This window comes from Dendrobates tinctorius, unplaced genomic scaffold (assembly GCF_039654945.1).
Source record: "Dendrobates tinctorius isolate UK_male_01 unplaced genomic scaffold, ASM3965494v1 ptg000092l, whole genome shotgun sequence".
Taxonomy (NCBI): domain Eukaryota; kingdom Metazoa; phylum Chordata; class Amphibia; order Anura; family Dendrobatidae; genus Dendrobates; species Dendrobates tinctorius.
This window is the reverse complement of record NW_027361760.1, coordinates 2,895,722-2,919,404: the sequence shown is the minus strand read 5'-3', so window position 1 is coordinate 2,919,404 and position 23,683 is coordinate 2,895,722. Positions and strand designations below refer to the sequence as shown.

At 42.5% G+C, this 23,683-nt stretch overlaps 1 long non-coding RNA gene across 4 annotated transcripts in view; it reads right to left on the bottom strand.

Moving 5' to 3' along the window:
* Window positions 1-3,413: 3,413 nt before the first annotated feature.
* LOC141098459 (uncharacterized) overlaps window positions 3,414-23,683 on the bottom strand; it is a 41,373-nt gene continuing 21,103 nt past the window's right edge. For 3 of the 4 annotated variants that reach the window (XR_012234240.1, XR_012234243.1, XR_012234242.1), the window contains 2 exons: window positions 9,727-9,842; window positions 3,414-3,793 (listed from right to left, as the gene is read on the bottom strand). This is a non-coding gene — a long non-coding RNA (uncharacterized lncRNA). Of the gene's footprint in view, window positions 3,794-9,726; window positions 9,843-11,311; window positions 11,456-23,683 lie in introns of all 4 variants that reach the window. The other variant, XR_012234241.1, reaches the window with a different exon arrangement.

The following is a 23,683-nucleotide window of genomic DNA, read 5'->3' as shown; positions in this document are numbered from 1 at the left end:
CTTCATGCTTTTCTAAAACTTCATTGATAAAAAAGCTTATATTGAGTTTCCACTGTGGAATAGCCCAAAGTGCATGTAACCCACACATAATTTTATCTGTGGATCTTCCTCATCATCACATTCAAGTCCATGGGTAAAATCTGCATGTAAAACGCATATTTACTGGAAGAGAAATTCACATGTTGCAGATTTCAAAATCTCACCACATTTAACCCCTTATCGACATCGCCTGTAATAGTACGCCAATGTCTGTATCCCCCACTTTGATGTCTCACTGCCAAAGCCCACAATATCTTTTCTGGAACATGTCAGCTGTTTTGAACAGCTGACATGTGCCCGCAATAGCTGCAGGTGGAATCGCGATCCGTCAATGGCTATTAACTAGTTAAAGGCCATTGTCAAACGTTGACAGCAGCATTTAAATGGCATTTCCGGCAATCTGCTGGAAATGCGCACATCAGTGACCTGCGTCACAAGATCGCAGGTCACTGGTGTGTCGGCATGACAACCAGAGGTCTCCTTGCGACCTCTATGGTTGTCAGTGTTGGACTGCTATGAGCGTCACCCAGTGGTCGGCGCTCATAGCAAGTCTGCAATTCTACTACATAGAGGCGATCTGAGCATCGCCTCTATGTAGCAGAGGCGATCGTGCTATGGCACCTTCTAGTCTCCCATAGAGGCTATTGAAGCATGCCAAAAGTAAAAAGAAAATGTTTTTAAAAATATGAAAAAAATTAAAGAAATATAAAAGTTCAAATCACCCCTCTTTAGCCCCATTCAAAATAATAAAACATTTTTTTGGTTGCCGCGACATTGAATTAAAAAGCAATAATGGGCGATCAAAAGATCATATCTGCACCAAAATGGTATCACTTACCCCTTTACCTCCAAGGGTGGTTTGCACGTTCATTACCAGGCCAATTTTTACAATTCTGACCACTGTCCCTTTATGAGGTAATAACTCTGCAACACATCCATGGATCCCGGTGATTCTGACATTGTTTTCTTGTGACATATTGTAGTTCATGTTAGTGGTAAAATTTAATTCATATAACTTGCATTTATTTGTGAAAATAAACAGAAATTTGGCAAAATTTTTGAAAATTTTGCAATTTTCCAACTTTGAAATTTTATGCCCTTAAATCACAGAGATATGGCACACAAAAAACTTAACATGTAGGAAATGTTACTTATTTACTTTACATCAGCACAATTTGGGTACCAAAATTTTTTTTCTGTTAGGACGTTATAAGGGTTAAAAGTTGACAAGCGATTTCTCATTTTTACAACACCATTTTATTTGTAGGGACCACATCACATTTGAAGTCACTGAGGGGTCTATATGATGGGTAACCCAAAAAAGTGACACCATTCTAAAAACTGCACTCCTCAAGGTGCTCAAAACCACACTCAAGAAGTTTATTAACCCTTCACATGTTTCACAGGAATTTTTTGAATGTTTGAAAAAAGTTAAATGTTCATTTTTGTTTAATTAAAATTGGACCTGAAGTAATTTTTTTGTATTTTACCAAAGGTAATAGAAGAAAATGAACTGCAAAAGTTATTGTGCAATTTGTCCGGAGTATGCTGATACCTGATATGTAGGGGGAACCACTGTTTCTGAGCATGGCAGAGCTCAGAAGGGAAGGAGCGCCGTTTGACTTTTTCAACACAAAATTGGCTGGAATTCAGATCAGGGGCTTTCCAAATGTGACATGGCGTCCGATGTGCCTAAACAGTGGAAACCCCTCACAAAAGACATTGGGGGATCTAGTTTCCAAAAAGAACTTATCTGGATTTGTGTTGAGCACTTTGAACCCCCAAGTGCTTCTCAGAAGTTTATAATGTAGAGCCATAAAAATAAAAAAAAACATTTTTTTCCACAAAAATAATATTTTTGCCCCCAATTTTTTATTTTCCCAAGGGCAACAGGAGAAATTAGCACAAATGGACCCCAAAAGTTGTTGTGCAGAGTAGGCTGATACCCCATATGTGGGGGTAAACCACTGTTTGGACGCATGGCAGAGCTTGGAAGGGAAGAAGCACTGTTTTTTCAGAATTGGAGGGTTTCCACTGTTTGGAGATGCAACATGGCGTCTGATCTCAATTCCAGCCAATTCTAACTCCAACCCTAACCCCAACACACCCCTAACCCTAATCTCAGCCCTAACCCTAGCCCTAACCCTAACGGGAAAATGGAAATACATTTTTCTTTATCTATTATTTATTTTTCCCTAATTTTAGTAAATCAACCCCCCTTTAAGCTTGGCAGCTGTCATACTCGCAAAAACTATTTTTAAAATAAAAAGCGTCTTTTAATCACCACATTTTGAGAGCTATAATTTTTCCATATTTTGACACACAGAGTCATGTGAGGTCTTATTTTTTGCGGGACGAGTTGACATTTTTATTGGTACCATTTTCGGCCACGTGACTTTTTTATCACTTTTTATTCCGATTTTTGTGACGCAGAATGAGCAAAAACCAGCATTTCATGAAATTCTTTAGGGGGTGCGTTTACACCGTTCCGTATGTGGTAAAATTTATAAAACGGTTTTATTCTTCGGGTCAGTGCGATTAAAAAATGACAAATGAGGTATCGCTGTAATGTTTTGGCACTTTTATGCAATGAAAACAATTTTATATAAAAAATAATTATTTTTTCATCCCTTTATTCTGCAAGCTATAACTTTTTTATTTTTTCACTGATAATGCTGTATGGTGGCTCGTTTTTTGCAGGACAAGATGATGTTTTCAGCGATACCATGGTTATTTATATCTGTCTTTTTGATCGCGCGTTATTGCACTTTTTGATCAGCGGTGTGATGATAAAGCATTGTTTCTTATTTTTATTTTTTAAGGAGTTCACTAGAGGGGTTAACTAGTGGGACAGTTTTATATGGCGGGTTGTTACGGACCCGGCGATACTAAATATGTGTACTTTTATTGTTCTGTTAAATTCATTTTTTGTAAATAAAATAATTAGGGAATTTTTTTGTTAAATTTATTTAGGGATTTTTTTTTAGAAATTACAGTAATTTCCCTCCCGGGACAATAAAATAAAAAGTTGTGTAAAAATAATGTGTCAGATCACTGATCTGACAGGAAGGAGACCCTCGGAGCAGTGCAGGATATCGTGCTGCTCCGGGGGTCTCAGGGAAGCACCAGGGAGCCCCCTCCCTGCCGATGCTTCCCTAATCCCTCGGTACACTGCTATCATGTTTGATCGCAGTGTGTGAGGGTTAATGTGCAGGGGGCTTATCACAGCTGACACCCGGCCACGATCAGCGGTGCCCCCCCCCAGGAGTATCACAGACATTCAAGAAAAGATGCAAGCATGACAAAACGTTAATCAAAACATATAGTACAATTAACTTAGTTCTAGTAATTTTTACAAAAGCAACTATTCTGGGTTCCTGAATGATATACTGTACTTTTTTATTAAATCCTGAAATCCTAGCAGATGTAACAAGGTATATGCATCTACAGTATAACACAATAAGTTGAATAAATGTTCATTTATTCACATAGCAGATTTATGCAGTATGGCTTTTGTAAAAAGATTCTCATTTAAACATTAACATGTCTGCATCTGATTTCTCTGCTACCAAATTTATTTCAACAGATCAGGTAAAAAAAAACAAACAAAAAAAAAACAACCCAAAAAATGACTTTTGAATCTTCATCAGTTAGGGAATCTTTATCCAAAACATACTCTATTTTTTATCAATGCAACAATATTGATAACTGTCCAGCTTCGGAATACTCGAATTTAATCCTCTGTGCTCAAATGCTGTGAAAGGACAAGAATATGAGTTGGGACACATAAAGCATGAAGATACATGACAATAATAATCCATAACAAGAAATCTTAATGTGTTTGCAAATACAAGTATACAGTTGTGGCCAAAAGTATTGACACCCCTGCAATTCTGTCAGATAATAATAACAAAGAATTTGTGTTTGCAATCAGTTTCTTCCTGAAAATGAGTATTATCTTCATTTGATTTGTCTTAAATGAAAAAACACAAAAAGAATTGTCCTAAAGCCAAATTGGATATAATTCCACACCAAACAAAAGTGGACAAAAGTATTGGCACTGTTCGAAAAATCATGTGATGCTTCTCTAATTTTTGTAATTAACAGGTGCCACAGGTAAGTTACAGGTGCTAACAGGTGTTGGCAATAACTAAATCACACTTGCAGCCAGTTGACATGGATTAAAGTTGACTCAACCTCTGTCCTGTGTCCTTGCGTGTACCACATTGGTCTTCTTTCTTTTCTCCATGCTCAAAGAACTGTCTGAGGACTTGAGGAACCAAATTGTGAGGAAGCATGAGCAATCTCAAGGCTACAAGTCCATCTCCAAAGACCTGAATGTTCCTGTGTCTACGGTGCGCAGTGTCATCAAGAAGTTTAAAGCCCATGGCACTGTGGCTAACCTCCCTAGATGTGGACGGAAAAGAAAAATTGACAAGAGATTTCAACGCAAGATTGTGCGGATGTTGGATAAAAAACCTCGACTAACATCCAAACAAGTTCAAGCTGCCCTGCGGTCCGAGGGTACAGCAGTGTCAACCCGTACTATCCGTCGGCATCTGAATGAAAAGGGACTGTATGGTAGGAGACCCAGGAAGACCCCACTTCTTACCCCGAGACATAAAAAAGCCAGGCTGGAGTTTGCCAAAACTTACCTGAAAAAGCCTAAAACGTTTTGGAAGAATGTTCTCTGGTCAGATGAGACAAAAGTAGAGCTTTTTGGGCAAAGGCATCAACACAGAGTTTACAGGAGTAAAAAAGAGGCATTCAAAGAAAAGAACACGGTCCCTACAGTCAAACATGGTGGAGGTTCCCTGATGTTTTGGGGTTGCTTTGCTGCCTCTGGCACTGGACTGCTTGACCGTGTGCATGGCATTATGAAGTCTGAAGACTACCAACAAATTTTGTAGCATAATGTAGGGCCCAGTGTGAGAAAGCTGGGTCTCCCTCAGAGGTCATGGGTCTTCCAGCAGGACAATGACCTAAAACACACTTCAAAAAGCACTAGAAAATGGTTTGAGAGAAAGCACTGGAGACTTCTAAGGTGGCCAGCAATGAGTCCCGACCTGAATCCCATAGAACACCTGTGGAGAGATCTAAAAATGGCAGTTGGCAAACTGCTCCAGGTCCCTGATATTTGAAGGGTGCCTTCTCCAAAGAAGAATGGTCTAAAATTCCAGCAGAGCATTGTAAGAAACGCATTGATGGTTACCGGAAGTGGTTGGTCGCAGTTATTTTGGCTAAAGGTTGTGCAACCAAGTATTAGGCTGAGGGTGCCAATACTTTTGTCTGGCCCATTTTTGGAGTTTTGTGTGAAATGATCAATGGTTTGCTTTTTGCTTCATTCTCTTTTGTGTTTTTTCATTTAAGACAAATTAAATGAAGATAATAATACCAAAGAATTTGTGTTTGCAATCATTTTCAGGAAGAAACTGAATATTATCTGACAGAATTGCAGGGGTGTCAATACTTTTGGCCACAACTGTATGTATCTATGTATCTATCTATGTATGTAATATATATGTGTGTGTCACTGACATCTAAGATAGATACATTGGTAGAAGAAAAGCCGGCAATTCATTTTCCATCTAAGTACAGTAATATCACACAGTGACAGATTAGAATAGAATAGATAGAATAGGTATATACACATATAGAATACATAGATATAGGTTTTGTCTATATAAGAAATGGCCTAGATTAATAGATCACTCCTTTGTTATTTTAACTGTGTGCTTAAGGTCATTGTCTTGTTGGAAAGTGAACCATCGGCCAAGTCAGAGGTCCAGGGGTTTTCTTCCAGGATATCTCTGCACTTGGCCGCATTCATGTTTCCTTCAATTACAACCAGTCACCCTGTCCCTGCAGCTAAAAAACATCCCCATAGCATGATGGTGGTGGCATCATGTTACACTGTTGGGATTGTATTGGGCAGGTGATGAGCAGTGCCTGGTTTTCTCCACACATACTGCTTATAACTTTTTGGTGATAATTCTATCTTTGTCCAACTGGTGGAGGGCTGCAGAGTTAGTTGACTTTGTGGAACTTTCGCCCATCTTCCTACTGCATCTGTGGAGCTCAGGTTCTTCTTTACCTCTCTCACCAAGGCTCTTCTCCCACGAATGCTTGGTTTGTCTGGATGGCCAGGTCTAGGAAGACTTCTGGTGGTCCCAAACTTCTTCCATTTAAGGATTATAGAGGCCACTGTGCTCTTAGGAACCTTGAGTACTGCAGAAATTCTTTTGTAACCTTGGCCAGATCTGTGCCTTGCCACAATTCTGTCTCTGAGCTCCTTGGCTAGTTCCTTTGACTTCATGATTCTCATTTGGTCTCACATGCACTGTGAGCTAGTAAAATACACTGCTCAAAAAATAAAGGGAACACTCAAATAACACATCCTAGATCTGAATGTTTTAAAGAACAAGGTATTCAATGAGAATATTTCAAAGCAGAATATGCTGACAAGAAAATCACGCAAAAATCATCAATGGAAATCACATTTATTAACCAATGGAGGCCTGGATTTGGAGTCACACACAAAATTAAAGTGGAATGTAATGTCCTTACACTATGGAGCATCATTTTGACTTGGTTTGTGTGGCCTCCACGTGCCTGTATGACCTCCCTGTGCTTGTATGAGTATGACCTCCCTACAATGCCTGGGCATTGTAGGGAGGTCATACTCATACAAGCACAGGCATGCTGCTGATGAGGCAGCGGATGGTCTCCTGAGGGATCTCCTCCCAGACCTAGACTAAAGCATCCCCAACTCCTGGACAGTCTGTGGCATTGAGCACATCTGGGACATCACGTCTCGCTCCATCCACCAATTTAATTCAGGTCTGGGGAACGGGCAGGCCAGTCCCTAGCAGTTCCTGTAAGATGAAGGCATTGAAGCTGACACACTCCAGCCACATGAGGTCCGGCATTAGGAGGAACCCAGGGCCGACCATACCAGCATATGGTCTCACAAGGGGTCTGAGGATATCATTTCGTAGCCTGACTGCCATTAGGTATCATCTGGCGAGCACATGGAGGGCTGTGCAGCCTTCCAAAAAAATGCTACCCTACACCATTACTGACCCACTGCCAAACCGGTCATGCTGAAGGATGTTGCAGACAACAAATCACTCTCCACGGCGTCTCCAGACTCTGTCATGACTGTCATATGTGATCAGTGTGAACCTGCTTTCATCTGTGAAGAGCACAGTGCGCCAGTGGCAAATTTGCCAATCCTGGTGTTCTGGGGCAAATGCCAAGCATTGTGCATAGTGTTGGGGGTTGTGCTCACAGCCCACCTGTGGACGTCGGGCCCTCAGACCATCCTCATGGAGTCAGTTTGTAACCATTTGTGTAGACACATGCACATTTGTGGCCTGCTGGAGGTCATTTTGCAGGGCTCTATCAGTGCTCTTCCTGTTCCTCCTTGCACAAAGGTGGAGGTAGCAGTCCTACTGCTGGGTTGTTGCCCTCCTATGGCCCCCTCCACGTCTCCTGGCATACTGGCCTGTCTCCTGGTAGTGCCACCAGCTTCTGGCATTACGCTGACAGACACAGCAAACCTTCTTGCCACAGCTTGAATTGATATGCCATCCTGGATGAGCTGCACTACCTGAGCCACTTGGGTTGTAGAGTCTGTCTCACACTCTTTGTAGCATGAAAGCACAACCAACATTCAAAAGTGACCAAAACATCAGCCAGAAAGCAATGTTACTGGGATGTGGTCTGTGGTCCTCACCTGTAGAACCACTCCTTTTTTGAGGGTGTCTTGATAATTGCTAATAATTTCCATCTGTTGTCTATTCCATTTGCACAACAGCATGTGAAATTGATTGTTCACTTAGGAAGCAACACTGATTAACAGTTTGATTTCACAGAAGTTTGATTTACTTGGAGTTATATTCTGTTGTTTAAGTGTTCCCTTTATTTTTTTGAGCAGTGTATATATGTGTGTATGTTTTTACGAATATTTCCTTTGATGTGTAAATGGCATAGAGAATTGCTCTATGTAAATGCTCATGTTAAAGTCGCATTGCAATTGGATAGCAATCACACTGCATTTGGATGTAATAGGATGCTAGGTGTGAAAAATCGGATTGTACTCGCATGACACTCGCATTACACTCATGCGACTCTCGGCAGGGAGACTCAGACCGATTTTTCATTCGTTCAGTGTGACTCCAGCCTAATAAATAAGAAGGGCAGCCTCAGAGTGATGATACTGCAGAAATGTTTGCATTTAAACATTTCCTATTATTTTGCACAATAAGTGACTTTCTGTTCTGCTGTTGGCAGCAGATTATTCAGGATACTCTTTAAGCATGTGACAAAAGAGCTTCTTTATTCAAGAACAAACAGGAACAATATACGATAAGCTTAATAGCGACACACATGATTTATTCCTGATCTATCTGTGTAGCATCTACAGCAGGCTGCTTCTCTCATACACAGACACAGAAAATACAACAAAAAACTCTCAGAGGCTCATACAGGGAGAACATGTGACTGTAACTTCAGCATGCAAATCTAGCAACTATTCATAGACATTCATATACGGAATATGTTAGGAATGGAGTTGTTGCACCAAACATCTGCAGTATTAGATCAGTTAGGTAGAATTATAAATTATAGCAGCAGCGGACACAGGAAGAAGAGGGCCCCTGAACAAAAATAATATACGGACTCTTTACAGTCCAATAGCTCATCATAGGGCCCACTATCGCAGTTCGAATTGTGCATTATCGTAACTATCAACCTATTCCAACTATCACCTGTTTCCTAGTCAGCCTTTGTGCGGCCGCACAGGTTGCACCAATAGTGTGTCCGCCCCTGCATTAGAGTATCTAAAATACAGGCACGCATGGCATTCTTGCCCTTCTGTACTGGCTCTGCCATTTAAAAAAAACCTTACACACTTTTTTAACATATGGCCAACTCCAACAAATTTACTATAAAGTACTCAATAAATTTTGAGGAAATCATTTCAGAACAACTCCTACCTGGGGTAAATTTTAGACAGACAGTGCAAAAAATGCTATAAATTTATTAAAGTTTTTTTTTTATAAAGAAAAAAAACTTGTTAAAAGGGAATTTGGGGGAATTTATGAAAACTTGCATTTCATAACTTGGTCTTGAGTAAGATGCACCAAATTTAGAAAAGGGAAAGTGTCACATCTGAAAACTGTTTAAATCATGTGTGGCTGCCTTACTGAAGCAGCAGAGAAAATTAACTTATATATCCACCATCGATTCACTTGCGTCCAGTCACCGATGTGGTGCAAGGAGGTTATTGTCATCGCACACTACACAGTGACCACACTGTCTGTCAAAATGTAAATGGAGTGATGACAATCTGCTCTCTTCACATACGCTGCGTACTATGTAGTGAGCAGTGACTGTACTGGCTCCCTGCACCACCCTGATGACTGGAAGTGAGCAACTGCAAGGAGATTTTATTTCACTGACCTAGTAAGCCAGCCAAACATGATTTCAAAGCTATTTACTATACCTACTGGTAAATAGCATTTTTTTAAGTGACAGGATCCCTTTACCAAATTTGATATCTTACTCACGGGGTCTTTCAATCCAACAATGGTTTACGAAATGAAAGCTTAGATAATCAGAAAAACTTTACGTAAAGGTGTTTATCAAACATTTTGTTTATCATTTAATACAAAACAAGTTTACCTGGAAAGACGGCAATTGCGATTTAATACATAGCTTCCTGTGTAGGTTAGCTCACATCGCACTGCATTATTGGAAAAATCTGACTCCAGGACTTGGAAATTCGGGTTCACAATGACCTGAAACATAGAATTTGATATTGTTGTGTATCTCTAAACCATTGTAAATTAAAAAGTATTCAACTACATAAGGGCACAACAAGTTTTCATTTTTGCCTTTTGGTTTTTCCACCAATTCTTCAAAGAGCCATAACATTTCTTATTTTTCATGCTCATATTCATATAAATGCTCACTTTTTTGCAGGATGAGTTGTAGTTTTCATTGATACCATTTATTGTACCATAAAATATATTGGAAGATGGGGAAAAAAATTCTGTCATCATGTTTTAGTTTAATTTTTACTGCACAATTAAAAACAAATCTAGCAACATGATTATCCAGGTCAGTACGATAATGGAAATACTAAATGTGCATAATACGTTTTCTATTTGAGAAGCTTAAAAAAAATTCTGGGCTTTGTGAAAAAAAAAAATGGTTTGTATCACAATTTGCACAATAGAACTTACTGCCTTTGCCTACTTAAACCACTGTCAGCAAAATCTATGATCCTTGTAATACCAAGCACTAGATTTTATTGCTACCATTTGGGGTACATACTAGGTTTTAACCTCTTTTTATTCCATATTTTATGGGTGGTGTGGTGACCAAATAATAGCTATTTTGACATTTTTTTTCTGTACAATTTTCGATTTTCATAGATTACACTTTTATGGATGTAGCAATACCAATAAGCTTATTTAAAAAAAATTACCAAAAATTAAAAAATGTGAACAAAAACATAAAAAAGTAAAAATAAAAAAAAAAGTAATAAAAAAGAGTAATTAAAAAAAAGTATTTTTTAAGTCCTTGTAGGTGACTTGAACCTGCGATCATTCTATTACTTGTGCTATATACTGCAATACTTGAGTATTGCAATATATACACACTTCAACACTGAAACTGCAACACCAAAAAGGAAACGTCGTGGAATTATTGAATCAATAGACATGTTGCGGATATGTAAATGATGCAAAAATGAAAATAAATTTGTCAAATATCTTGCTTTATTCAGTAATGAGCACCACTCGCAGAAATACATGCACTTAGACAACCATTAATAACCTCAATGATAGCAACGAAGTTGTGTGAGGAATATTCTGCCACACTGAAGGCACTTGTGTGTGCAAATTATCTAGCTCCACTGCTGGCAGCTCCCCTTGCAAGTGCTGACCAGTGATTTCCCAGATGTGCCCTATAGGAGGCAAGTCCAGAGATGCTGCAGGATGTGGTAGCACATTTAGACCATGCAGGTTGCTCATTGAAAGCACCAGGCCACATGTTGCTCGTGCTACTAAGTGTCCCATAAGATATTGTTCAACATGAAACAGTGGTTTTATCAATGACCAAATTAATTTAACATTGAACTATTAGTAAACCTGAAAGACTAAAGGGGTTTGGCTTCAGTACATTATGCCACCCCACACCATAACCCTGGGAGTAGGACCAGTGTAACTTTCCCTTGTGATGGCTTCTTAATGGCAATACTCACATTGTATGCAGACCAATCTCTGGCTATTATTGTATCCAAGACAAAAGCGGGATTCATCACCGAAAATGATAGACGTCCATTCCAGCCTTCAGTGCCATATTGCCTCATACCCATGATACCCTTGATGCACATTGGGCTACGAGTCTGAAATACAGCTACAGATGTTCTATTAACCACACCCCAATGTCGTGCAAACATTTTCTAATGGTTTGTGGAGACATTGTTTACTGTCCAGTCTCAATTGCATTACAAAATGGAACAATCATCGAACCAGTAATATGACTATGTCTCCAAAATCCCAGGAACTGTTTTTCAATACGACACTGCCAAGCCAGATGCTGGACATGCTTACATGAGCAGCCTGCATGCTCAAATGCATGATCTATAGTGATGAGTGAGCGTGCTAGTCACTGCTCATTTCTAGCTTGAGCATCTGTGTGCTCGAGATGCTCATTACTCGGCAAATATTTTTGAATGCTCATGCGCACACTCAAGTCCCCGCCCCACATGTTTGGCAGGCAATCCCCGCATGTTTATTGGCTGCTTAACAAGTCACTGTAATTCCATAGCCATGTTGGTAATGGCATTACTGTGATTGGCTTACCGCATAGCGTCATTGGGTCTATATAAGACCAAGGACGCTCTAATCAGTGCAGTGTACTAACGGAAACAGGCAGAGCAGAGAGAGGTCCGGTGCAGCTGAACTGGGGACAGAGTTTTAGCTGCATATAGGCAGGGATTAGACACCATGTATATTTCTTTCCACTACAACAACAGCCCTTATTAGGGCTAACTATATTAAATATTAATTCTGCTGTCAGCAGCACTTAGGGAGATATTGTGCTGAAGGGATAGCGTAGGACAGGATAGGGTTAATTGAATGTCCTTTCAGCTACAACTCAAACCAAAAGCTCTTCTCAGGGATAAAACTATTCTTTTTGCTCTTTATCCTGAAAATTGTTCTGAGCTGGGAAATATTATACACCATTTATACTTTGGCTGTATGTTTTTGATGCATAACTGACAAACTTAGCTGGTTGCAGTAGTATCGCTACAAAGCGCAAGCAGTGAAACAAGTACATCTGAAGTAGGCAAATTTTCTTGTGACACTAATCCTGAAAAGTTTTTTCAGCAGGGAAATAAACGCCATTTATACTGTGCCAGTTGTGTGTCAAAAGCACACACTCAGAGTTGGATGGAAAGCAATAGCATTGCTTTATTCAGGGCCAGCGTCAGCATTCGGCGCACCCGGGCAAGTCCCAGGGCCCTGAGCAAGCAGGGGGCCCACTCACTGTTGCAGACACTGGGCCCCCCTAGGACGCCACTGTCCCCAAGTGCCCCCCCGCTTTTTCAGGGTCCCAGTACTTATGATAATGTGGCACCCCAAAGTGGGATCACCATAGAGTTACTGACACAAGACACAAACAAGAATAGGGACACTGGAGCTCCCCCTTCTGGCCGGAGGTGGTAATGCAGAGACTCCCCTATATCAATTCTGACCTGAGGAAAAGGAGGGAGTTATTCCCAGGAGTTCAGATCTGGAGGGTCAGAGTGTGAGGAGCAGTATCAGGCTCCTGAAGGACTGACTGATAATTTCAGGGCCAACCGAACACCGGTCTGAGGAAAAAGGGACAGAGAAAGAGGACATTTTAAGAACCGGGTAGCGCTAATTACTACCCAGAACAAGTGCAGAGACGGATACCGGATCCGTGGCTGCATTCACTATATATAATACAGCAACCGGAAAACGTGAGGTGATACCAGCCTCACTAGGGTCAGACGCAGCAACAGGTGTAGAGTTCAGCGGTACTCCCGGAGGGGGTAAGAAAAGGAAAGGACTCGAGTTGCCCGTTGAATCAAGACCCGGAGAGGACAGATTGGGCCGGCAGCCAGTTCACACACAGCAGCAGGGCCACACAGAAACAGCGCAAAATAGGAGGTAAAAGCCCCGGCAGGGCTAGAGTAACCCAAGAGTTCCCATACAGACTCCGGTGACGGGACTGATTGGAAACGGTTAACCAGTTTACTTCAACAAATAGGGGGTTACAGTGACTCAGACTTTCATTTGGACAGTAGCCATCTAACCAAGATCGGGAGCATTACCACTGAGAGAATCCGCTGCTGAACAAGTGCCCGTGCTCTTCAAGTCCCCTCATAATACCCCCTTTTGCAATGTGCATCGCCTGAGGTCACAGCACCGGGTCAAGCCACCTGTGACATTTCCTAGAGGTGAAGCAAGGACACCACCGATCCGGTGCTGGGTATTCCATGGTCTCCCGGGTGTCACAATACTCACCTCTCCCTGTTCCACCGCTGCAGCATCTTCCGCGCCCTCTGACTGAGAGGTTTAGTAGTCCAGAGCAGAGCAGCAGCCAACATGGATAAGTGAGTATTTCTTTTTTTTATATTTGGACTCATGAGGCCAATTATATATGGAGCATCTTATGGGTCCAATTACATATTGAGCATCTTATATTGCTCCATATATAATGACACAATATTGGGCCCATTATATATGGAGCATCATATGGGGCCCCTCATTAGCGTAGCTACTGGGGGGCAGAGGGGGCCATCACCCCGGGCCCCGTCACATGAAGGGGCCCACCGAGAGTCACTGTCACTTCATTCAGTGATGAATTCAGAGAAAATCACTGCACACGTACAATACAAAAAAATAATGCTTCAGGTGAGTATTTATTTGATGCTGGTTGGCCGAAACGTCTAAATCGTTGCTTCACCTATTAATGGCCTTTATCATATAGTCGCCCTTTCAGAAAAGCATCATGGGAAAACCAGGTAAGTAGTGTCACCGCAATGAAGTATGACATAGAGCCTATTAGGTCTCCATGGTGCACCGCAGGGACACAGAAGTGTCGGCATCTTCCACTGCACTACCAATGAATCAAGCACATACTCCCTGGACACCGGCTCCTCAAGAACCTATTGCATACACTGGGCATTAACTCTAAACGGGACCTTATAGGCTCTATGTCATATTTCATTGCAGTGACACTACTTACCTGGTTTTCCCATGATGCTTTCCTGAAAGGGCGACTATATGATAAAGGCCATTAATTGGCCGAAACGTCTAAATTGTTGCTTCTCCTATAAGCATCAAATAAATACTCACCTGAAGCATTATTTTTCTTGGAGTGAAGAAAACCACTGCACACGTACATCTATGCTAGCACAAATTGGCTCAGGGCAGGTACGCTGGGTCGTAGTAACCCAATAGCATTTCACTCAGTTACTTCCTGGTCCTGCTGAAAACTTCATCGGTAAGTGGGGATGGAATTTATTTGATTGCTTAACCCCTTAACAACCGCCGATTCACCGTTTAACGGCGGTAGTTAAGGGTACTTAATTAAAGGATCTGTGGTTTAACGGCGCTGTGGAAAAAGTGTATAGCGCCCCCAGAGTCGGATTTTCTCCAGAGTCTCGTCTGCCGGGGCTAGCTGAGACCCGAGAGAACATGATTCGAGTCAGTTTTTACCGACCCTGGTTTTGCGATCACCGTTATTAACCATATAACAGCGACTGCAAAAAAAAAAAAGGCCGATGTGCCATTTAACTTCTCTCTCCTCTGATGTGATCGCACATCAGAGAAGAGAGATATAGGGTCCCCGATCCCACATCGGTACCTCCCGATGCTTCTCGGCGCTCCTGCTTCCCCCCATGGATGCTGCCTTCTTCTTCCGGGAAGAAATTGGCAGGCGCATGCGCAGTGCGCCCACTGAGATTGATGTCAAATCAACGCGTTTCGACTTTGCAGTCTTCGCAAAGATCTTGACCGTGATCTTTGCGAAGACTGCAAAGTCGAAACGCGTTGATCTGACAACAATATGTTTTTTGCCTCACAACTTTGTGCAGTCCATGTTTTAAAATAATGGATTAAAAGTTATTTTTTAGACTCGCTGGATCCTTCCCTCCAGTTACTCACATCAAAAACGGATTACATACGGATCACTGTTCATGACACATTGTTGCGATTCTCGGCTGTAAAAAACGGACCGATTTTTATACGTTATGTGTGACTCCAGCCTTATAAGTTCCCAACAATAAATAACATTTCACACGTCTACTTTAAAAAAAATTTTGTTTCCAAAATTGTGCTGATGTAAAAGTATTTTGTGTGATATATCTCTCTGATTTAAGGGCATAAAAATTAAAAGTTTGAAAATTGCAAAATTTTAAAAATTTTCACCATATTTGTTTTTTCATAAATAAACCCAAGTCATATCGAATAAATTTTACCACTAACATGAAGTACAATATGTCACGAAAAAAACAGACTCAGCGGGATCCGTTAAAGCATTCCAGAGTTATAACCTCATAAATTGACAGCGGTCAGAATTGTAAAAATTGGCCTGGTCATTAAGCTGCATATTAAGAGTCAGTGATAAGCGGTTATAAAGGAGCGCTTAGGAAGCAACCCAGGGGCAGACAAGGATGTCAGGTCTCCACCACAGCTCCAGCCAAAAATGGAGGATAGGAGCAATAAGAAAATGGAAAACGGTCTTTGAATCTCTTTCCTGCGCTCCTGACAAGAGAAGGGTTTAAACCACAACGTGTTTTGACAGAGGATCCTCCGTCGAAGCACGTTGTGGTTTAAACCCATCTCTTGTCTGAGTCTCTTTCCTGCGCTCCTAAGACCGTTTTCCATTTTCTCATTAAGCTGCATATTGGTTCCTTCACAAAGGGGTCAAATGAAGGCATGTCATGGTCACTGGGGGGTGAATATAGGAGGATGGGGGTATTGTGGGGGCTGGCATGGGTGAACAGGACACTGGGGGGTGAATGTGAGAGGATGGGGAACTGTGGGGGCTGAGGTGGGGGAGGGGTGTCAGGGCACTGGGGGCTGATTATTATACTGTTTTGTTAGATGCAAAATAGGAATTTAAAAGTTCGGCAGAGTGAATATAATCTCCTATTTTCTCTCAGAAAGGAAATGTAACATCAACTGTTCTTCACTGTCCTATTAAGGGAATAGAAGAATCCAGGATATCTATAAACAGAAAGATAGTGAGGAAACACTTAGCTAACCTATATGAATTCAAGTCTCCAGGTCCAGATGAATTACACCCCAGAGTACTGCAGGAGATAGCAGAAGAAATTTTTGAACCCCTCTCCATAATCTTTGAAAATTCTTGGAGAACAGGAGAAGTCCCAGAAGACTGGAGAAGAGCAAATGTTGCTCCTATCTTCAAAAAGGGGAAGAAGGTGGACCCAGGCAACTATAGGCCGGTGAGTCTGACTTCTATACCAGGAAAGATCTTTGAACACATTATTAAACAACATGTATGTCAGTACCTGGATAAGAATGAAGTGATTAAACAGAGTCAGCATGGGTTTGTAACTAATAAGTCATGTCAGACTAACTTAATTTCCTTCTACGACAGAATCACTGATTGGGTGGATCAGGGAAATGCTGTAGATATAGTATATCAAGACTTCAGCAAAGCATTTGACACAGTATCTCACACAATCCTTATTGAAAAAATGGCTAAGTATGGAATGGACAACATAGTAACATAATTTTGAAGGCTGAAGGAAGACCTTACTGTATGTCCATCTAGTTCAGCCTATTCTTAGTGCAGCCATTCTGCATTGTTGATCCCGGGGAAGGCAAAAAATCCACAGAGTAGAAGCCAATTTTCTCCATAGGGAAAAAAATTCCTTCCCCTAAGCTGGGTCAACCATCTACCTATAATATTACAAGGCAACAGTTAGGTGGATTTATAACTGGCTTAGTGATCAGACCCAAAGAGTGGTCGTAAATGGCTGCACATCCAGTTGGAAAAATGTCTCCAGTGGGTACCACAGGGCTCTGTCCTGGGCTCTGCATTGTTCAACATCTTTACCCTCAATTCCTTCATCTAAATCGTTGATAAACTGATTAAATTTGCTGATGACACAAAGCTAGGAGGGATAGCTAATACTAGAGAAGAGAGAGAGAGAGGATTCAAAAAGATATAAATAAACTGGAGCAGTGGGCAACAGAATGCATTTTTCCCTGTTAAAAACCAAAGTACTACATCTGGGCAATAAAAATGAAAAAAGCATATACAGAATGGGAGGAATAGGGCTAAGCAACAGCACATGTGAAAAAGACTTGGGTATACTAATAGATCACAGACTGTTGACTCATATTCAGTGTGATACAGCAGCAAAAAAGGCAAATGCAATTCTAGGATGTATTAACAGAAGCATACAGTCTAGATCACGTGAAGTCATTATTGCCCTCTACTCCTCTTTGGTCAGACCTCATCTGGAATACTGTGTCCAGTTTTGGGTGCCACATTTTAAAAAAGACATCAACAAACTGGAGCAAGTTCAGAAAAGAGTGACCAGAATGGTGACCGGTCTGCAAAACCCTGTCTTATGAGGAAAGGTTGAAGGATTTGGGAATGTTTAGCTTGCAGAAGAGAGGACTGAGAGGAGACTTAATAGCCCTTTGATATTTGTAGACAGCTGTCACACTGTAGAAGGATCATCTTTATTCTCATTTGCACAAGGAAAGACTAGAAGCAATGGGATGAAACTGAATGGGAGGAGACACAGATTAGATATTAGAAAAAACTTTTTGACAGAGAGATCAATGAGTGGAACAGGCTGCCACGAAAGGTGGTGAGTTTTCTTCCAACAGAAGTCTTCAAACAGAGGCTGGACAGACATCTGTCTGGGATGATTTAGCGAATCCTGCTTTGAGCAGGGGTTTGGACCAGATGGCCAAGGAGGTCCCTTCCAACTCTACGATTCTATGATTCTATGCCTAGGGCCCCACTTTGCCTAAATCCGGCCCTGAATAAAGTTTAAAATGGGGCCCCAAATGCTTACATATGGCACATCACACAGAAGCATTTCGATTGTATTTACATGCGCTGAGTTCAGGCTGCTAAATGAGTGTGATCAACAATATTTAAGTTGTTTAACACTTGTTTCCCGACCTTTTTCCACCATCTGAGAAAGAATGATGGGGACAGAACAATTATTAATGGATCACTAATAGTGATGAGCGAACGAGCTCGCCACTACTCGTTACTTGCTCGAGTATCACTGTACTTGGAGTACTCGGCGAGCATTTCCGGGATTGCTCGGCGGGAACTCTGTTCTCCACCCAGCAATTTTGGCAGACTTTAGAGACCCAGTCATGGAGCAGGGATTGTCTGCCATGCCATGAAATGCCGCAGCCATCTTTGTTGTGATCGTGCAGTGATTGGCTGGCCGCACAGCATATTCAGGGGTATAAGGGACCGGACGCCGTCCTGCTCGGCACATTCAGCTCCAGATTGAGATATTGTAGGGACAGCTGCTGCCTTGATAGTGTGGAGTCTCCCATCCTAAATACTCACATCCAGCTACACCAACAGTCCTAAGAAATGCCCAATTCTGACCCTAAGAAATGTCCACACTAAGAACTAATTCCGAAGTATATAGGTTTCAGTGTTAGGCAGGCAGGGGAATGTATGTCGCTGTATACACGTCAGTGCAAGGCCTGCAGGCACTGTATGTGTGTATATAGAGCATTGCATATATCATATCTGTGCGTGCTGAAAGTTTGGCCATTTTACAGCTTTTTTCTTTTTTGGCCTGGCTGTGAGTTTGGTTGACATAAAGCCTTATTTTTGCCCCCCAAAAAAGAAAAAAAAAATTTTTTGGGTGCAGTATCTTCGTGCTAGGTTTTATTTATGCGTGGTGAAACTTTGGCCAGTTTACGGCTTTTTTCTGTGTTTTCCTTGGCTGCTGTTTGCTTAAATAAAGCAGTATTTAGTGCCCCTCAAAAAACAAAACAAGGAACCCATTTTTTGGTGGGGTATATTTGTGCTAGCTGTCATCTGTGCATGGTGAAATTGTTGCCAGATTACAGCTTTTTTCTTTTTTTGGCCTGGCTGTCACAGTAATTATATCCAGCAGTCTTTGCTATACCAAAATTTTTTTAATTATATCTCTGTTATCTCAGGCTGAGGCCTGGTGTATCTGTGGTGAAAAATTATTTGTTTTCCAGGCATACTTATCACATCCACTTGCCTTGGCCATTTTGAATGGCCTACTGGAAAATTAGAAGTCCACTTCCACCGGGAAGTGGACGTGATGCTGATGGTGCATGTAGAGGATGAGGCCATGGTCAAGCAGAAAGTGTGCCACCGCAAAGACCCACATCTTCGCGCTCGATCTTCCTGTCCCAGTTTCTAGGGTACCACACCACACCACTATTGAATCCAGAGCAGTGTGAAATGGTTGTTGGTTGTTTAGCGGATAATGCTTCCAGTCACTAAGCCACCACCACCATGTCTTCCACACGGTCAAGTCTGAGTAGCCGTGAGTCTGGACCGGATATTATTCACCCTGATCCTCCTTCCTCCCACCATGCCGAGTGCCCTGAGACAACTGATCCCACACTTGGAGTACTGAACATCTCTTCAGAGTGTCCATTTGTAGTTTTGGGCCTCTCGCCGGCTCCATTTGAAGCGGGGAAAGATAATATTCCATGTAGTGATGCAGAAATCTTTGAGCAGCCACAGTCACCTGAGGTGGATGATGATAAGACACAATTGCCGTAAAGTCAGGATGATGAGCAGGGTGCGAATTTGGAAGATGAGGTGGTGGATGACATAGTGACTGCATATCCTCCTGCCAGGTTGGGTCAGAGCGAGGAAAGAAGCACACATGGGGAAGGAGGCATAGCACCCCAACAGGCAGGAAGAAGCAGTGTGGTGGCCGCAGACAGAAGGTGTGCATCCGTTCTCCGTAACACCAACAGGCCGGAAGTTGACATTCCTGTTGTTAAATCTTCCCGAGTCTGTTTTTTTTTCTTAAAGAACTCTGCAGATAACTCCAAACAGGCCATTTGCAGCACTTGCCATGCCTGCATCAGCAGGGGTACCAAAACTTGACCTGACCACCACCAGCATAATTAGGCACATGGCAGCAAAGCACTCGACTTTGTTCCTGGAGCCTGGGTTTTGGCACACACTGTCTGCAGGTGACAACACTGCTTCTTCAACTGTTTTGCGTACAAGACAATTACCAGTTCACTGTGCAATGAAGATGCCTCGGGCCCTGCACCTGTTGTTGCCCACAGTCAACCAGCACCATCATCAAGCCTGTCCACATCCTTGTCCCAGCCAGTGTCGGACTGGAGCACCTTGGGCCCACCAGAGAAAATCATTCTTGGGGCCCACTATGTAGCTACATAGAAATAAATACAAGACCACCCATATGGGCATGGAGAAGTGTGAATATTCATTTCGCTTAAGTTCCTGTCCCCGCTGCTAATCTCCCGCTGCTGCTAGCTGGCACAGGGCGGGCCCCCTTGACTCAGGGGCTCCATACCCACTGACTTGGGGGCCCCTCAAGCAGCGGGGGCCCTTGGAGCAATGGGGGCCCTAGGCACTTGCTAGCCAGTATGTCAGCAGGTGTCAGTGCCTGGGCCCACCGGAGAATCCTCCGGTTCTCCGGTGGGCCAGTCCGAGCCTGGTCCCAGCCCAGCCTTCAGTTGTCTATACCCCAGTCATTGGAACGCAAGTGGAAATACTCAGCCAATGCACCACAGGCCAAAGTACTTAATTTGCACATTTCTCTTCTGCTTGCGCTCGAAATGATGTGTCTATTTGGCGTTATCCTCCTCTTTATTCTATTCTCATCATCATCATCCACAACCAGTAGAACACCAGGGTCAATGTATTCCATGCTGCAAAAGTCACTCTTTTTTATATCCCTGTCTCTGACCTGTTGCTAGGGACAAACATATCTCGTTGGACACATTCTTGGTTCATATCTATGAACCTGTGTTCGCCCCTCACTTTTGTTATCTTCTTTAATAGGTGGATTCCAATTTTTTATTTGTTTGATTTCAGCATGATTTCTCATTAGGTCTCCTCATTATTCACCACTACATCAACAGGTTTAACGTGTTCTGTGCTGCTACAGGCAGTCCAATTTTTGGCAAGGGTGTCTATGATGCCCATAGTATATTTTTTTAAAATGTACCCCCATGGGTAAAGGTTTCTCATCCCATGCACTGAATGTATGGGCATTACAAGTCTAGGAGACACGCTCCTTTATAATGGGAAATTTTTTTGGGGAGGCCCTCCTCCTTGCTTCGTACAAGGGGAGATTGGGGTGCGAGAAAATTTGGCTCAAGGCGTTCCTTATACATTCAATGCATAAGAAATATGTATGGCAGGACCAACTGAATACTGTGAAGTGAGTTTTCATGTTGTCTATCAATTGATCCACCATGAGTTTTACTCTATGACAGAGATCCGAGACCGCTGAACAAGTACACAAGATGTGTTTCATGTCCCCTGCTAGACCAAAGCCTTGCAAACATATAGTTGATATATTTGGATATATACTATGAAGTTTAGTTGGAACAAGGTTGGTTCTGTGGAGAACCTTCAATGAGGTCTCCACAAGGGACGATTGTTGGCTTCTCTTGGACAATGTATAACAACAAGATCTCACATAGTCCAGTGGCAAATCAAATCCCATCCTCCCACTGTATCATAAATTTCAATTTTTCCTCATCATGAGGTGGGTTAACAATTGAGTATATTAACCCCTTCCCGACCTGTGACTCAGCGTATGCGTCATGAAAGTCGGTGCCAATCCGACCTATGACGCATACCCTGTGTCATGAATTCAAAGTCCCCCTGCGGGTCGGGTGACCGGGGTCAATGAAAGGTCACCTGACCCGCAGATACAGGGGGCTTTGTAATTCACCACAGGGGGCGTGGCTTCGCCCCCACGTGGCTACGATCGCTCTGATTGGCTGTTTCACTTTTAACAGCCAATCAGAGCGATAGTAATATTTCATCAATGAAAATTGATGAAATATTACAATCCAGCCATGGCCGATGCTGTAGTAGCATCGGACATGGCTGGAGACACCGATTTGACCCCCCCCACCGGCGATCGCCCCCCTGCCACTGAATGACAGCGGCGATCTGCCGCCGCTGTCATTATCTGCCCCCCCTCCCATTCCCTTCGCTCCCCGCCAGCTTCCGATCCCCCCCTCACCCACTCTCACCGCCCCCGGCACCTTCCAAGTCCCCCCGTCGCTCCCGGTGTCCGGCGGGTCCGGTTCATGGGCGCCGCCATCTTAGAAAATGGCGGGCGCATGCGCAGTGCACCCGCCCGAATCTGCCGGCTGCAGATTCCATTATTTCATTTTGATCACTCTCAGAGTGATCAAAATGAAATAATCGGGGGGTTCATTTACTTTTTATCACCCCCATAGGTAGGCAGAACTAATAAAATAAAGAAAATATTTTTAATTTTATTTTTCCATCAGGGTTAGGGTTGGAAAGAGGGTTAGGGTTGGAAAGAGGGTTAGGGTTAGGGTTGGAAAGAGGGTTAGGGTTGAAAAGAGGGTTAGGGTTGAAAAGAGGGTTAGGGTTGAAAAGAGGGTTAGGGTTGAAAAGAAGGATAGGGTTGAAAAGAGGGTTAGGGTTAGAATTAGGGTTAGGCTTGTGGTTAGTGTTATGGTTAGCGTTGGGGTTAGGGGTGTGTTGGGGTTAGGGTTAGGGTTGGGATTAGGGTTAGGGATGTGTTGGGGTTAGGGTTGTGGTTAGGGGTGTGTTGGGGTTAGGGTTGGAGTTAGAATTGAGGGGTTTCCACTGTTTAGCCACATCAGGGGGTCTCCAAACGCGACATGGTGCAACCTTTGATTCCAGCCAATTTTGCGTTCAAAAAGTCAAATGGTGCTCACTCCCTTCCAAGCCCCGACGTGTGCCCAAACAGTGGTTTACCCCCACATATGGGGTATCAGCGTACTCAGACCCCAAAAGTTGTTGTGCAATTTTGCCTGAGTACGCTGATACCCCATATGTGTGGGGGAACCATTGTTTGGGCAGACGTCAGGGCTCGGAATGGAAGTAGTGACGTTTTGAAATGCAGACTTTGATGGAATAGTCTGCAGTCGTCATTACGTTTGCAGAGCCCCTGATGTGCCTAAACAGTGGAAACCCCCCACAAGTGACCCCATTTTGGAAACTAGACCTTCCATAGGAACTTATGTAGATGTATGGTGAGCACTTTCAACCCCCAAGTGCTTCACAGAAGTTTATAATGCAGAGACATGAAAATGAAAAAAACATTTTTTTTCCACAAAAATAATTTTCTAGCCCCCAATTTTTTATTTTCCCAAGGGTAACAGGAGAAATTAGACCCCAAAAGTTGTTAGGAGAAATTAGACCCCAAAAGTTGTTGTGCAATTTTGCCTAATTTCTCCTGTTACCCTTGGGAAAATAAAAAATTGGGGGCTAGAAAATTATTTTTGTGGAAAAAAAATGTTTTTTTCATTTTCATTTTTTTTCCACAAAAATAATTTTCTAGCCCCCAATTTTTTATTTTCCCAAGGGTAACAGG